The sequence below is a fragment of the Molothrus aeneus genome, chromosome 24 (genome assembly GCF_037042795.1).
Source record: "Molothrus aeneus isolate 106 chromosome 24, BPBGC_Maene_1.0, whole genome shotgun sequence".
Classification (NCBI taxonomy): Eukaryota; Metazoa; Chordata; class Aves; order Passeriformes; family Icteridae; genus Molothrus; species Molothrus aeneus.
In genome coordinates, this window is record NC_089669.1 from 4,867,759 (window position 1) to 4,874,214 (window position 6,456).

Consider the following 6,456-nt stretch of genomic DNA (forward strand, 5'->3'; position numbering starts at 1 on the left):
GCACAGAAGATTTATTGTATTGTAGTGGGAACCTCGCTCTCTTACCTCTTAGCTCTTGCCTTTTACTCTCTTACCCTTTTACTCTCTTGCCCTTTTACTCTCTCCCTCTCTCATCCTCTCTCCCCCTCTCTTCTCTCAGTCCTGCTCCAGCTGTGCCTGGCAGCTCCCAGCAGGGCCCTGCACCCAGGCCCTTTGCAATAACCCACAAGTTCCAAGCCCTGGCTGCAGAGATCTCTCATCTCCATCCATCCTGACCGTGCTTCCCCCGATGCTCCAACACCCGCCCGCAGTCCTGGCTGGGCCCCACCGAGCCCGGCTGGTTCTGCTGTGCTCACTGACCTCATTCCTGACACTTTCCTTTCCTCTCTGGCAGCCAAAATGCCACAAAACCTCTCCTGGATCCAATCCAGAGCTCACAGAGACCCCCGAGGTGGGCACGGTGATGCTCCTCATCATTCAGAGACCACACCACACAATTTGCAGGGGCTCCTCTCCCTGCCAAGGGCTCAAGCCCTCCAAATCCTGCTCATTTCCATCGAGGAAGGAGAGGGATTCAAGTGCCAACAAAGCACTACCTCTGCTGCTCTCCTGGAAAGCCTGGGATGCTCAAACCCCATTACAGCCCATCGTGTGTGCCTCAGGGACCAGCAGGAAGTTTTAGCCCTCCTGACTGCCTGTCAGCAAATCTGCTTCCATTTGGCAAAGTGGGCACTGGGATCCTGAAAGCACTTCCTGGGCTGGAGCTGGAGGAGGCCATTAACTGAGATGCTGAGAGTGGGAAAGGGAAAATGATGCCAGAGCCAGGGATGCTGCCGCCCTCCCGGTGGTGCTTTGTGCCTCTCTGGGGTGCTGGGAGCTGGTGCTGGGTTGAACCAGCCCTGCTGCAGTGCTGGTGATTCCAAAGAGCCTTAACCAGGCAGCTGGGTACAAAACATTTGCAAGGGTGGGCGTGTGAAGTGGGGCCCCCACAATCTATCTTTAGGTAACCTCTAGGCAAAGGTTTGGAGCTTGCAGAGCTCCGAGATGAACATTTATCCTGCAGCTCTGGAAATCAGGCCAGGTCTCTCTTGCTCCTTCCCACTTCCTCCTTGCTCCTTCTTCTCCCTCCTTTGCATTCGTGCTGGGTGTTGAAAATCCTATTCCTGGGAGCAGCTCTGTCATCTGCACCTCAGCACAGTGTCCAGGGTGGGAGAAAGGGGGTTAGGCAAAGGAGAGCAATATTTGGGTGTATTAAATATGAATCTTTGGGTGCATTAAATATGAATCTGTGCTTTTACAGAGGCAGAATTGAGTCTGTGGAGTCCCCACATCTACAAAGCATTAGGAAAGACAAATAAGATCCAAGGAATAAAGCCAGCTGTGCCCAAATATTAGAGTGCTGGGGCTCCTTGTTCCAATGTCACCACAATTTCATGGAGAAGGCACTTGGTGCCTTCCTCAGCCTGGAATGCCAAGGTCCTGCTTGGACATCTCAGTGCCCTGAGCCTCCCTGTGCTGGGGACAAGCCACAGTGAGACTGCCTCAGCTTTTTCATCTAAAAAAATAGTGGGACAATCTGGGCCCAGGGGATCTGGGAAGTTTCCCCCAAAGGCTCAGCAGAAGCTGTGCCCCTCTCCTGCTCTCTGTGGCTGCTGTTGCTGGGCTCAGCTCGCTCACCACCCTGCCTGGGCCCAGGAGCTGTGGGCGTTGATCCACCCCAGAACTCCATGATGTTCCAGAGAGGAGTCTCTGGGAGGCTGTTGGTTTAAAGGATGCCTTGCTGAGTTCACAGGGACCCAAGGGCTCTGCAGAGAAACCCCAGGGCTGGCGAGAGCTCAGAGTTTGTTTTGCTGCTGCTTCAATGCAGCCGAAACCCGCTCCTGGCAAGAGCTGTGCTGGGGTTTGGGGAGCTGGGGATGCCAAGTTCACCCTGCTGCTCTCATCCCCATGGAGCCCAGCCTGGCACAGCCCACCACAGCTGCCCCCCAGCACCTCCAGGGCAGGGCCAACCCCAGGGATGGGGTTTTACCCAGTGAGAAGGGAAGGTTTGGGGCAGGCAAGGGAAGCAGAACAAATTTCTTGTGCCAGGCACCTGCTCCCTGCCTGGGCAGAAGTGCCAAGGGCAGCGTTTGAGAGCGGAGCCTTTCCCGCTGAGGAGCGGGGTTGTCTTGCACTGTCCTTTTATCCTTGGCTAATTAAAGGCAAATCTCTGCTGAAGGAATGCAGTTCTTCATAGCTGAGCTTTAATAACTAGAAAGTGGCTGCAAATGCTTGGAGGCAGCTGCAGAAATCCTGGGCAGAAATAGCATTTTTATCTTGCAGCTTACCAGCTTTGGCTGTGGGGATAATAAATTCCTGAGTTGTAGAAGGAGGCAACAGAGGATACAGCCCCGTATTGTCTGAGTTTACAAAAGGATCAGTTGGATGGATCAGCTCAACTCCCAACTCCTCCCTGAGCAGGACAGCAGGGATGCCCTGGCAGGGGATTGGAACAAGGTGACCTTTCAGGTCCCTTCCATCCCAAACCGTTCTGTGACTCCATGAAGCCGTGGTGAGGTGCCACCAGCCCCTGCGGGTGCTGTGGGGAAGGGTTTGAATGAATCATGTCCCAGCAAATAAAGGTTTGCTGCTCTCTGGGCAGCTGGTTCTGGATCCAAGGCCTCTCATCCCAAGGAGAGGTCTGCTGGATCCCACCTGGCAGGAGCATCACCCAGCTCCAGCTGTTGCAGGGAAGGCGAGGGAGGCTGGTCCCATGTCCCAGATGTTGGCTGAGATGTTTAAGATGCATCCTGTGGAGCTCAAAACCAGGCTGGAAGGTGGAAAGCATGAAGAGAAGCTGGGTCACAACTCCTGCTTTCCCCTTGTGCAGCTGCTGCTCTCTGCCCCTGCCAGCCCTGCACGGTGGGAGCTCTCTGCTCCAAACCTTGTGTTTCATCCCTGTGGGAGGACAGGGCAGGAGCAGGGGGCAGGAGCAGGGCTGGAAGTTGATTTTGCAGCTTCAGCTCTCTGAAGCCAAGCAGTCTGGTCTGCTGGGGTTACCTGGGGCTCAGGGTGCTCCATGGAGAGACTGGCACCTCACAGGGATGCAGGGATGAGGCTCCCCTTGGCTGTTGGCCTCCCTCCAGCAACTGCACAGATGGCTGCAACTTCTTCCACTTGCAGACTGGTCTGATCCATGCTCTTGAACATTCACATGCTGGTTATTTCCACTCTGTAAAAGGCAGAAGAATTTAACCCTGAAGAACCTCCATCAAATGAGAAAAGAAGGATGTTCTGCAGTTGTATAACATCTCCCAGCCAGGCAACCCACAGCACTTTACTCACAAATGTTTTTAAAGGTTTTGGGTTACTGTAATGCCCTGAAACCCTTAAGGATGAAAAAACCCCCAGAGCAATGGAACATTTGGTATAACAGGGCATAATTTCATGAAGACAGACACCGAAAAAAAGGATGTGGCATCCAGTAAGACTGGCAAGGAACAGGCACAGAGTAACTATTATTATTCTGATGCTGATGTTGCATGGCTCTTACACAGTGCTTTTCATTAGGAGCTCTAAAGTGCTTTAGGAAAGAAGAGACTCAGATGTCTGGGCCGTCTGCAGTGATTTCAGCAGAGGAGGGCAGGCAATGGTCTGATGCAGAAGCTCTTACTGCAGTTCACTGGTTGCAGGGCAAGGAGCTCCTCTGCTCAGCTCCTAATGGCATTTTAGTTATTCTTCAGCTTCCAGAAGTCTCCCCATGCTCCACACAGGGCTGTGCTCCTGACAAACCAGTGCAGAGCTGGGGGACACCCCTCCTCACGAGCATCCCCATTCCACTGCAATGAATGCAGCAGACACGCCAAAATCCAGCATTTCTCATCCCTGCAACAGCATCCTTCCCACAGTGGGAGGAGGCACGAGGTCCCCGGGGGAGGACACTTGGTGCACCAGCCCTGAGGGGTTTGTGCTGCACAAGGACGGACACAAAGGGCATCACGGCGCTCCTGGCACAGCTCTGCAGCACAAATTCTCCTCTGCTGTTCCTCCCCGCCCTGGCCGGGGGCCAGCAGGGAACAGGAGCTGCCCTCCAGCGTGGCCCTGCGGATCCCAGGCCCTGGACACAGCAGCAGGGTGGGACAACCTCCCAACCTCCGGCATCGCAGCCCCTCAGCAGCTCCGTCCTTGCATCCCCCGAGGGCAGGGAGGAGCTGATGGATGTCACAGACGTCTCTTATGGAAAATCCTTTCCTTAGGATTTTTCCTCCTGAGAAGCTGAGAGGCCTCAGGAACAAAATGCAAACAATGGTTATCTGCTGCTATGGAATGCAACAGGTGCATCTGGGATTGGGCTCATGAGGTTGTTTCTAATTAATGGCCAATCACAGTCAACTGGCTCAGACTCTCTGTCCGAGCCACAAGCCTTTGTTATCATTCCTTCTTTTTCTATTCTTAGCCAGCCTTCTGATGAAATCCTTTCTTCTATTCTTTTAGTATAGTTTTCATATAACATATATCATAAAATAATAAATCAGCCTTCTGAAACATGGAGTCAGATCCTCGTCTCTTCCCTCATCCTGGGACCCCTTTGAACACGGTCACCGCCTCCCTCCCCAGCAGCATCCCAGGAGCTCTCCCTCTCCCTCTCCCTCTCCCTCTCCCTCTCCCTCTCCCTCTCCCTCTCCCTCTCCCTCTCCCTCTCCCTCTCCCTCTCCCTCCCTGCCCGGCAGGAGCGCTGGCTCAGCACAGCGCTGCAGCTCCACGAGGATCAGCCACTCGTTTCCCATAAACAGAAAATGGGGGGAATGTGTTTTAGTGTATGAAATGTACCCCGGGAGGCCGCTGATGCTCGGGAAGATGAGTGTGTCCTATCGATCCCTGTCCTCATCCCGCTCCCTCCTCCCTGCCGGCACAGGGACCCACCCGCCCTGTGCTGACCCCGGGGCTGACCCTGTGCAGGGAGAGGGGATTTGTCACCCTGGTGGTGCTCCTGGGGAGGCAGGAGCCCTGGAGCCGGGCTCCCCACCGGGCCGGTCCCCCGGGCACGGCTCATGCTCATGGAAGCATTCCCAGGAGGAACTCTCCATCGGTCTCGGTGTTGGGAGCCCCGTCACGGTCAGCAGAAAGTCCTCCGCATGATTCATCCGGCTTAATTTAGCCATTTGCCTGGGGGTAAGAAGAGGAAAGCCTGAAAAGAACCTGCTTTTCTGTGTTTGTGGTGGAAGGAGTCAGGGAAACAAGCCCAGATGGACCATAGATGCCCACTCATGATGCAAGGGGTGGCACTCAGATTTACGGGGCACCAGTGCCTGGAAAACCCTTATTCAGACCTAACTGTGTGGGGTGGGATGACTTTGATACATGTCCAGGCAGAGCAGAGCTGGGATATGGAGTTTCCCTGACTGCAATTGCTTCCCACCACCAGCTCCATGCCCGGATCCAAATTCTCACAGTGGAGCCGTGAGGACATTTCCCTCCACACTCTCAGCCCAGAGAGAAGAGAGGAGACCCCTCTGGATGCTCCTTTCTGGAACCTTTGGCTCTTGGAATCTCTGCTGCTCACAGTGACCCCGAGATGTGTTACAAAGTCTCTTTTCCCAGCCCGGCGGTCGGAGTCAGAGCTCTTCAGTTCTCGGTCTCAAGGTTGTTTATTGTTTCTTATCTATAAATTGTTTTCTCCTGTCCTGCCAAGGTCCACTCAGCAACAGTCCCAGGCACTCTCCCTGCCCCAGGGTGGTGTTATTTTTTTATACTAAAAACTATCTGTACAATATTTACAATTACTTTCCAATACCTATCACCTATGTTAGACACTGAGCTTCTACCCTAAACCAATCCAAAAGAGCCACCATCACAGCAGAAGATGGAGGCCAAGAAGAAGAAGGAGAAAGGCTGGACACACCCAGATTCCTCCATCTTGCCCCCTGAACCCTCATTCTAAAAACCCCCCAAAAAATCTATTTTTCACCCTGTGATAAATTCACTATCATTCTACTGAAACTTTCATGGCTTGTAATTAAGGCTTGTAAATAAGGTTGGTAATTGTTTTTTCCAAGGGCTAAATCAAAGGCACAGGGGTCTGGGGCTCTGTGCCAAGGTCTCTGAGCCCCCTGGGCAGGGGCTGGAGCCCTCCAGGGCAGCAGAGGGATGTCCTGGGTTCCCACATTTGGTGTGCAGGGTTGAGCTTTCCTGGCTGCCCGGGCTCCCTCCAGCCGTGCTCTGCCTGCTCTGCCCCCAGAGAGCTCCTGGATGAGCTGAATGGGAAACCAGCACAGCACTGCAGGGGACCCCAGCAGACCAGACTGCTTGGCTTCAGAGAGCTGAAGCTGCAAAATCAACTTCCAGCCCTGCTCCTGCCCTGTCCTCCCACAGGGATGAAACACAAGGTTTGGAGCAGAGAGCTCCCACCGTGCAGGGCTGGCAGGGGGCAGAGAGCAGCAGCTGCACAAGGGGAAAGCAGGAGTTGTGACCCAGCTTCTCTTCATGCTTTCCACCTTC